The sequence below is a fragment of the Nelusetta ayraudi genome, unplaced genomic scaffold (assembly GCF_046127955.1).
Source record: "Nelusetta ayraudi isolate G7.1 ecotype Tasmania unplaced genomic scaffold, CSIRO-AGI_Nayr_v1 ptg000028l, whole genome shotgun sequence".
NCBI classification, from domain to species: domain Eukaryota; kingdom Metazoa; phylum Chordata; class Actinopteri; order Tetraodontiformes; family Monacanthidae; genus Nelusetta; species Nelusetta ayraudi.
Genome location: NW_027466078.1, coordinates 2,315,768 through 2,327,062, shown reverse-complemented (window position 1 = coordinate 2,327,062; position 11,295 = coordinate 2,315,768).

Genomic DNA, 11,295 nt, shown 5'->3' with positions numbered 1-11,295 from the left:
GTGCCTCCATGTCATAAGAGCATTGGTTTCCATTGGCCACCTCGACCCATGTGATCATATGACAATTCCTGGGGCACAAAAAGCAATTTATCACCCTTGCTACAATGACTTACCATCAATCTAACCAAATGTGAGTTTGCACGTGCGACGGTCACATATTTGGGAAGGAAGGTTGGACAGGGTCAAGTGTGGCCCATGGAAGGAGGAAAGCTCTGCGCCGCTTTCTGGGCATGGCCGGTTATTATTGGAGTTTTCGCCTAAATTTCTCCACCGTAATCCGGCCATTAACTGACCTACTCAGCCCAAAAAATGACTTTGTGTGGACTCCAGAATGCCAACAGGCTTTTGAAAATGCAAAGTCGCTTCTCTGCCATTCTCCTGTGCTTGCTGCACCTGACCTCTCCCGGCCATTTAAATTAGAGATTGATGCCAGTGCTGTTGGAGCCGGTGCTGTGCTCCTACAGGAAGATGTTGATGGGGTAGACCATCCAGAGTCTTACTTCTCTAAGAAATTCAACAGGCACCAGATTCATTACTCCACCATTGAACAGGAAACTCTTGCTTTGCTTTGGGCACTTCAGCACTTCGAAGTATACCTCGGGTCTAGCTCCTTGCCAGTGACAGTTTTTATTGACCATAATCCACTTACTTTCCTGTCACGCATGTATAACCACAACCACCGACTCATACGATGGGCCCTACTTGTGCAGGATTATCATCTGGTCATAAAGCATTAAAAAAGGCTCAGAAAACTTGTGCGCTGATGCATTATCCAGACTGTGAGTATCCAACGGAAATTAGATATCCGTTTAATGAAGAAAAGAAAAATGGGCGAGTAATCTTGAAGAGCGGGTTGAAATTTGTACATTTTTTTCTCCTAAATCTGTAGGTATAATTTTAAGGGGGGGGAGTGTTACGGCCATAGTTGCTTTTGTTTGTTTTGCTCTTTCCTCTTCTGTTCCAAGAGACCTACCTGTCAAGATATCTGGCCTTGGAGGCACTGCTTCGCCTATCCTCTCCTCCGATTGGTGCAGCGCTGAGGAGGATCGGCTCTCCAATCAGGAAACACCTTCCCAGACTCCTCATTGGTGCGACACCTGCTCCACTCGGCCTCCACTTGTCCGAGAGTACAAAAAGCCAAGCCATTTGTTCTGCCGGTGGCTGCCGGCTGAGGAGGAACGCTCGACCTGTGTTGTTGCACTTAGGTCTGTACAGAAGCCCTTGCAGAACTCAGTACCTTTTGTCGCACTCTGGTACCTGGCCCTTAGTTTTGTTTCGTTAGAACTGTGGGGTTTGGCCAGGGATTTAAGTTTTAATATACAGATCTGTTTGTTTTTACACCATAGCCTTTGTTCATGTATAGCAACACTGGGTGCAGGGGTGCTGGTTGCTGTAGTTTTGTTTTGCTAGACAGCCATAACTGAAGAGCCTTTTGCTTTCTCTTTCTGTTCCGTAACCTTCTTATTTTTAGAACAGCACTTATAGCTCATAGAGTCCTCTTTATGTTATATTCAGTTTTTGATTTAACCAACAGCCATTGGCCCTCTCCCTCAGTTCAGTTTTGTTTGGTGTTCGTTGCCCCTTTATTTTTCCTAATCAGGGCATTTACTTAACCTTGAATTTTGTGTTACTTCCCTTTTCCCCTGCGAGCCGGGGACGTAACAATGGCGGAAGAGATTAGTCATGCTCGAACTTTTGGTTGCAACAGGTTTTCGACGCACCTTACAAACCACATTTTGCTGATGGTCATCTGAAACTTTAAATCCGAACCACCTCCAAATGATTGAACCATTGTTTTTCTTTTTACTAACCAGCTCGTCGTCAGCCGCGCACTCGGTCTCCATTTTTTCGCTGCACTGAGCCATGCGCGAGAGGGGCTGCGGGGGTGGGGTTCCACTCACAGAGCGAGAGAGGCGGGGCTCAGTAAACTCGAGTGAGAGGAGAAACAGTTGCGAACTGGCAGCTCAAGGGAAGAAATATATATAGTAATTTCAATGCAGAATAAATGATATTGATACAAACAATGTTGTCTCATACTTTATCGCGTTTGAAAATATATCGATATCGATTAAAATGTGGATATATCGCCCAGTCCTAGGTATGGGGTCTATTGGCCTTGCTGAAGGATAATTGCCAGGAGGCAGATCCACCTAAGAACCTTCTGGACTATGTCAATGGTTTCCGATACAGGCTGTACAAAGCAGGGGAGACAGCTAGTGGCAAGTTGTCTTCTACACAGGGCAAGATGAAGAAACTTTATGACCGGCATGTTGAAGATCGTGTTTTTGCTCCTGGAGACCGGGTGCTTGCCTTATTGCCTATTGTGACATCTCCCTTTCAGGCAAAACCTTCTGGTCCCTATTCTGTGCTGATGAAGGTTTCGGATCAGAATTATGTGATTGCTACCGCAGACCGTAGGTCTTATACTCAGCTCTGTCATGTCAACTTGTTGAAGCCGTATCATGCTCGTGTTGGCCAGTTAGCGTCTCAGGAGTAGGTGTTAGGTGCCCGTCCTGCCTGTCTGTCCGTGCCTGCATCCTCCGTTGTTGTGGCAGAGCAAGGGGGGGATGAGGTGCTGGGCCCCCATGAGGTCATACTGTGTGGTCGGCTAAAAACTCTGAGTCTCTCAGAAATTCTGATGTTTTGCTCAGCCATTACCATTTGATTTTGGTGCTTGCAGCTGCGTACGGCTAATGGCTTTTTACATGGGCTATTTGGAGTTAGATGTGGAATTGTGTGGCAGGGTGGTGCATGGCTGTGGGGTTCTTGTTGTGAGAAACACCCCTGGTGCTGAGTCTTCAGTCCATTGATTTTGGGGATGAATGTAATTCGCAGGTGCTACAGAGAGCTTTTTGGTGTGATTGGGTCCTCTCTGTTTGATTCCCCCCCTGTCTCAGGTGCACCAGGTGTGGTTGTGGCAGCCTTACAGCAGTGCCTTCAATCCGCAACTCAGGTTGCACCAAGGTTCAGTGAGAGTAATGGGTTAGCGCAGGGGTGTCAAACTCATTTTGGTTCACGGGCCACATAGAAGAAAATCTATTCCCAAGTGGGCCGGACCGGTAGAATCATGGTATGGAAATAATAACGTAAAAACAAGAACAACTTCCAGTTATTTTCTTTGTTTTACTTTGTTCGTGTTCTTTGAGCACTCTGCACTCTGCATCAGCGTTGCCAACTCCTCAGTAAGGAAAGTCGCTATTGGCTGTCCTGAAAGGCGCTAGAAGTCGCAAAATGACGTCATTGTCTAATTTGCATAATTGACAATTTGCACTTGAGGGCAACGTAATTACACCAGGAAAAGTTGCTAGATTTGTCGCTAGTCGCTTTTGACCAAAAAAAAAATCGCTATGAGGAGAATAACGACTTTTTGGTGGGAGAAAGTCGCCAAGTTGGCAACACTGCTCTACATCAGCTTTGTCTGTTTCGACAGAGACATTTTGGGGCAATGAGGGAAGCCAATAGGAGACGTGAGTGGCTGTACTTGTGCCGATTTGCTCAGCCCCAGTATTGAGTTTGTTTGCAAAGCAGAAACAATAAAGCGAAACACCAAGTGGACACATTTAGAACAGCACTTTCTTTCATTGACAAATTGCAGTTTTTAGATTTTGCAAAATCATCTCCCGGATCAGGCCCGCAAACTGTTTTTTTTCTGGCCCGCGGGCCATATGTTTGACACCCCTGGTCTAGTGAGTGCCAACAGTCCTTTGAGGATCTTAAGTGCCTTCTCAGCTGTAACCCTGCCAAATTTTTCCTCATTGGTAAAGTTGACCTTTGACCCTCATAGATATGCATTGAATTAGAGTTAGCGATAAGGCTGAAATTAGGGTTAGGTTTAGCTGAAATTATGGTTAGGGTTTCAGGGTTCCTCATGGGTTAGAAGCCCCAAATGTCCTCAAGGAAATACAAGATTGGCGCCACCTTGAGGCCACGGGGCGAGGTGGGGAATGCAGAAAGGCAGGTGACGCTTGTGTTGGGGAGGAAATATCTAGACACAGATAATATCTCCCCAATACGTATTCCGTTGTTCCGGTGTTAAAATGAGGATTTCAAAGTAAAGTAAATAATAATTCATTTAATCTGACTCCATTTGATAATAATAACTTTACTTTTATATATCGATTGAGAGAAAGACTTGACTAATAATTAAGAATATAGACTCTATGATAATTAAGTTCTAGTGAGGCCACGACCCAGCTTGCCAAAGTATCAAAACTTTTGCTAGCCCTGGAAAAGGGATCCCTTCAAGGCAAAACACTTGGGGAGATAGAAATAGACGGTATGTATACTTTTATTTTGTGAAAAGTTAATTCTCTTACAATTTTTGATGCAGCAAAATGGGTCAAATTGATTCTAGCAATGGTTTTCACTTTTACCTCCTAATTTATACAAGCTAATATAAATTTTGTTGGATAACCTACAGTTGTCTGATGTGGAGCAAAGTGAACAGAGTGAGTTTGAGGAAGAAAATCTCCCGACATACTCACAGGTCCAAGGTAGGCACACTGATTTCCCATCATATTTATATGTTGGCTATGTTGGGATATGGGGTTTGCATGTGTCAGGGGTTTGCATGTGTCAGTGTATTCTCTCTCTCTCTCTCTCTCTCTCTCTCTCTCTCCAACCAAGAGGGTGCATCAGAAAGTAAGTGATGCAATAGAAAGGACGATTGAACTCATGAGCTACTTTTGAAATTGTTTTGCTCTGTCAACGCCGCCATGTGAAGACAAAACATTATTTTTTTTCCAGCCCTAGCTGAACATGCAGGTAGGAAGGACAAAAATCCACTAAGAAAAAAGAAAATGACCGAACAAGCTGGTAAGTGTGACAACATACAGTACATGAACGTCTTTGTAACTAATGCTCATGTCAAGTGCTGTACCACAACAGCACCAGGGTCAATACATGGCAGTGTTTACCTTTTTCTAAATCAGTGGTGCTGTAGAGTTCACCTGGTCACACAGACATTAGAACTTCTCCTGCCATGCTACTTTTACAATGATGATGATTAAGATAAAGAAACTACTTATGCTAAATATTTTTATCATAAGTATTTTAAAAATCTGTTTAGTTTTGCAGCAGTGGTCTCTTAAAGAGGTTGCAGCTGTCATGAGACATTTTGATGGACATATCTCAAAGGGAAAACTGGCCACAATGATTGAATGCCAACAGTGCAAGAAAGCAGAACATCCGGCACTGTCCAATTGCTCTCTTCAAAATATAAGAGACTTTGTCCGGAATCGGGGTGTAACATTAAAAAGAAAAAGTAATCGTTAAATTGTTGCTGCCAAAAAAAGAGCTGCAAAATTCTTTGCTACAACGGTTCTTGTTGTTGAGACGTGTTTTTTGTTTGGTTTTATATTTTTTTTATTTTTAACTTAGCAGTAACGGCAGCAAACGTGTGGTACAACAGAAGAATCGTGTTCTTAATGTCATGTTTCCCAAAGTGAAAAATAAATCTTGCTTATTCATTACATTTAAACTTTGATTTAGTTTTTGAATTATCAGGGATTTTGGACCAACTGCCAAGCATGCGTGTTTGCATGTGCTGCGGCCGTGGGGGTATTGTATAACATGGTTGCATTTGGACTTACAAAAGGAAAGTAACGCTCTGACTGGACTGGTCATTCGGGAATCTTTGGAGCCACACAATGGCATCCAGTCTGCCGCACTACTTATCTAACACGTTAAATGAGGGCACCTTAATGCACAATCCAGTCGTTTGCATGCGTGTCCACCTATGTTCCATTAATTCATGTTTGACCCCTAAATGCACATCGGTACCATCTTTGTGTGTGTGTGTGTAGGCATGGTCCTCTCAAAAGAAGTTGGTCCTGAGAAATACCATTTGTGTCAGCGAAGTGGAGCTAAGTATCTCATTATCTTTTGTCCACTTAATTCATCATGAGATCAGGTTGTTATATTTTGCCCTTCTCTTCTGTGTATTCACTATCTGAAGTGACATTTGGGTTGTATAGGTTAAACTGATTTTTTTTTTTTTACATTAACCACATGTTTGTTGCATAAGTGGAAAGTGAAAATAGTTTGAAGATGAAGCCCTTCTAATGTCAGATACACTAGTGTGTGTGTGTGTGTGATAAAGTTTTCTTGTGTTTTAACTGTTTAAATGCTTGCCTGAGTGTCCCAATGTACTGATATATTAGGGCGTTTTCACACCAGGAAAGTCCTTTAGTTTGCTTTCTTTGGTCCGGACCAAAATACAATGTATCTTTTTGGTTTGGTATGGTTCCTTTTCACATGAAAAGGTTAAATAATAAAATAAAGTAGAGGTGGAGGTTGTGTTTCTGATAGGTGGATGCTCACATCAAATATGGACTCTGGTGTTTGCAGCAGATAACTGTTTTGACTTGTGTGCTGCTTTTGTGTTTTCCCATTCTCGGAGGGTTAAGATGGAAGGTTTTTCTTGTCTGTCATAAAATGTTTTATTGTTTGCATGCCTAATTTTAACACTTTTTTTTTTCTGTCTCATGCCTTTCCCCCTCCTTTATAGTGATCAACATGTCTGCCAGACTTCGAGTCATACTGCATGAAGAAATTCACAAGCTTTCCTTGCCCTCAGGATTCCCACAGACTGTGGATGAATTGAACTATATTGTAAAAGAGACATTTAAAATTGAACAAGATTTTAGTTTGCAGTTCCAGGACTTTGATGGCCAATTTTTTACTCTTCTTAAAATGAGTGAAATCAAGGACAAAGACACCATCAAAGGGGTTTTTACCTCACCAGTGGTGACACTAATGTTTGAAGATTCTTTCAATGCCAATTCACTCAAGGAAAACTCTGACAGCATTTGCACTGAGATGTCAGAAGATGTATCTTCCTGTTCCTCCTTGCAGCCATCTTATGATACCATTATCCCATCTTCTCCCGAGACCATACTTCAGTCTTCTCCAGAGAGCACCCTCTCTTTGTTCTTCATCTTGGCCAGCTCAGTTTACCATACCTACCTTCTCCTTTGACACAGAGCTCATTCTACAAGCTGCAAATGAAGCTTACAGAAAGGACGGAACCTGCCTAAACAATTATTCAGTAAAACCCAACAGTCTGGACAAACTTGCAGACAGTATCTTTGCCTATACGGCCTATCCTTCAAGAGCTCAAAGGGAGCAGGTTGCTGAGGCCCTGGTCATGAAACACCCGTGTTTGAGGGACCCAGTGTCATCCAATGGCATATATGGATGGCAGAACAGCTTAAAGTACAAGATTGGTAATTATCGAGCTAAAGGGAAGCACCTTGGTTTACCTGAACTAAATGTAAATTGCCGGAAGAGAAATTCAACTGAAGATGGTTCTTCAACTAAAATCTTAAAAAAAAAAAAAAGCCAAGAAATCGGAGGTAAACCATCTCTCTCCTCATCCTCAAGGTGAAAACAATACAAGCCTTGATAAGGAGAGAGTAGATCTTCTCTACGAGTCCAAGAAGAAGGACAACTTGAAAATGATCAATCAGAAGATGGCAAAAACATTTTCACTGCGTCGTAATTATGTAATACTCAACAAACCAGCAGTAATTGACGTTAAAGCTTGATGGCCTGCTCTGTTTGAGTTTTCCCAGGTATGTTCATTTTCTTCTTTGAAAGAGGTATTCATGGTAAAGTCAAGGTTTCAAAGTATTTAGCTTTGCATATAACAATATTGTCAGGCCGGGACTTGAGGCAGGACTTAGACGCAGAGGTTTAACAGAAGACAAGTAAATTTATTTCACAAGCAATTGTCCTCAGATCAGAGAGATTAAATAAACGGGCTATAAGAAAACTAGTCTCACTGAGCTGACAACAAAATCAAAATCACTCGCATGGAGGAAAAAGGACTGACTAACTAACAAAAGTATACTCTAATAACAAATCTAGGTTTTAACAAAAAAAGAAAAATCACTCACGAAGAAGAAAAAGACTGACGAATTAACAAAAGGTCTACTCTAATGACAAAAAAAAAAAAAAAAAAAAAAAAAAAAATCACTCACAAGGAGGAAAATGACCAACTAGTAAACAAAATCCTATTCTAATAACAAAACTTAGCATTAACAGAAAACCACTCAACCTCGCGGAACACCCGTCTTCCTGTGGAATCTTGTGGCTGTGTTCAGGCCTAGACGTGACGGACGAAGACACTCTGGCACAAGACAAGGGGAACGCAGACTATTTGAACACACAAGGTAACAAGGCACAGCTGGAAACAATGGGTAATTGGGTCAGACGAACAGGTGGAACATGAGGAGAGGTTGTGATCTGAAACAAGAGGAAGTTGTCAAAATAAAACAGGAAATGACGAGACAAAACCCCAAGACGAGACAAAACCTCACCACGGTGTGACAAATATGACTCGCAAAAGATTGTCTTTTTGTCTGTATACTTTTTTTTTGCAGATTGAGGAGGAATTCTGGAGAATCACCCTGAAGCCACTACAGTCTACATTCCTGGGGAAATTGGACCAATACACAACCAGATTGTTGAGCCTCTCCAGAAGGAAGGGAGGTGCTGTTGGGAAGAAACTTGATGAGACCCTTGATGTGTTAAATGAGGCATGTACTTACTGTACAGTTTAACAGTTATATCTAGTAGTATTCAAATAATTATGCTGAGCATGATTTCATTTTATTTTATAGGACGACAGCATTGAGTCCAGAAGAGAAGCTGTGATCAGAGGCCTCATTCTCTACCTGGGTGAAAAGACGGAGGAGCTTATCAAGGACAACAAGGTTAAAAAAAATATTGTATTTTAAATTTTTATGTTTATTCAAAATTAAACAATGAAATAACCACGAATATTTAGCCAATGAGCCTTAAATTGATTTAAAGCTGCCTTCAATTGAATTAAATTTAAGTCTGATATCTGTAGACAGTTTTATGAAGCTACAAATAAGCAAGAAAGTTATATTCTATCTTGTGCATTTTGCAGGTTTTTGATGATGATGATGATGATGATGATGGTGCAGCTGTTCAAGAGGCCATTGCTACACATGTCCTCAACATCATTGTGGTCACCAAATCCAGAGTTGAAGATAACCCCAAGCAAACTGCAGTAGTAATTGAGGGAACAGAGGTCCTTTTTGGTATCCCTGATGTGGCATATGCATGGACCTTCTTATTGGGCCTCAGCTATGCCTTGGAATTAAGGTACCCAAAAAAACTAAAATACACCTTTGAGGTCTTTCAGAAGATCTTTCTTGAGCTGGAAGACGTAAACCAAAAGGTTTTGCCAAAAGTTCATGACCTGAAGGTCAGTTTGAAGGCCTAAAAGTCGTACCGATATAGCTGTCAATGTGTAAGTGTTTTGAGTATTTTTGTGAAGGTGTTATTTTTTTCAATTTTCATGTTTTCCACCACACTTTTTTAGTTTAATTTAATTGTTAATGCCTGGAAGGTTAGATCTTATGTGGTGGAAATTACATGACCAATCTGCATTTCATTTGACTAAAAATTTGAGATATTAGGTCCTGTGCAATTTCTTAATGTTGTTTAGCAGCGTTGACATGGGTTTGCCTGTCATTGTTTTTGGTGACAACTTCAAATACGTGCCAGTTCTATTGGATTGTAGTCATGGTAACATGGATTTGCTGGTAATTTCTTAAAATAAATGGCAATTTTGGCAATGACCTCTTGATTATTTTGGCTCCATGACATTTCATCAAGTGCAAATCTCAAATAATTTGCTGAGTTGAATTTGTTTGTTATTTCAAGGAAAGGAAATACTGGAATTGGAGAGCCAACCGGTGGCAGAGCCCGTTCCAGGTCCTCCTGGTCACCCAAACAGCCGTCAAGGTCGCTGAAAGAGCCACCTGGATTCACGCCAGCCATTGTAAGAGAGTCATCGCAGGCGAGCTAACCAATGCCGCCCAGAAGTAGACGGGGCGTGGCATGCCAAGCCACCACCCAGCGCTGAATACACTGAGGACGACGTCGGACCTGCAAGGGTGAATGGTGAATTAAATCGCTTCACCCCACCGAAAGCAGCAAGATGGAGAGACCACGTCCAGAGCACCCTGCTGCCACCAAGGCCTATGGGTGGTCAGATGTGTTACACCCTTCAGATGGTGAGGGTGTGTGGACAGATGAGATTTCCTGTGAACAGGAATAATAACGTTTCAAAGAAACAATGGCAGCAGCTTCGTAGTGTTCGTGGCTCCGCTCCTCAGCACTCTGAGGCCACCGTATGCGAGAGCCCTAGACCTCCGTGGAGCAAGCGCTGCCATCTTGAGGTGGAAATCACGAACTGCAAGTCCATTCAATAATATAAAATGAAACAAAACGCTTACTATACAAAAAAATTACACAGTGATCACACATCCTTTGTGGCCGTCACACGCTCCCTAACAAAAAGAAAATGGCTCCAGACACATTTATACAAACTCCTTCTTTTCCCTTAATTCTGAACACGGACCTAACACATTCAGGTAACCATACTACACTATATAAATACAAAACAAAACAGATACCCAATGTGTGTTTATGTGTGTGGGTGTGTGCATGTCCATGCTGTGTCAATCAATATGTGAAGAATTGTACGGTGTACATCATTGCTGGCTGATAAAGGGGAAGCATGAAAGGTGCATGTGGCGACATGGGATGTGTCATTATTTCCCAGATTGGCATGGTTGATGTACCCCCGGCCCCCACTGTGTTGACCATGGGTTGGGGTCGATATGAAGGTTGGCCCAAGGAGTCATAGGTGAGCCTCTGTGTAGGCCGTCTGTCACGAGTAGACCTCCATGGTACCGAATTACTGATTTGACTGGGATGAGGTGTCCTACTAGTCAGCGGAGGGCTTGCTGTCTCCTCTCCCGCCCTTGTTCATGTCTTCCTGTTCTGGCTCTGAAGATGCGGCTTCAACTGGCAAGTGCTGTTCCTCCCGCGGGATCACATCAGTTACATCCATGTTTTCCCGCACAGGTGTCTTCACCCTCTTTTGTTGGATGTGTAGCCTCACTTGTTCACATCTTTTGTCATTAGTCCCGGGGTCAATGTCTTTCTGAAGGTCAGCTGGCGGTCTTGTTTGATTATGCTCAGGTTCTCTCATCACTGGAACTCTTAACCAGTACCTTGGTGTTTCATCATCCGAGTCAGAGGATTCACTGCTCGACCTGGTTTCACCTCTTGTATTTTCATGACGATCTTTGACTCTCGATTTGAATCTCCGTTCTGCTGGTGGTACAGTTAAATTCCTCTGCTCCGATGATGTCTTTTGTGGCTGCTGGGGTAAGTCTAAAGGTAGGTTGTTAACCAGGTGAAGCAGATTACGGTGCAGTATTCGGAACTTGTTTCCACCGGTTGTTGGCG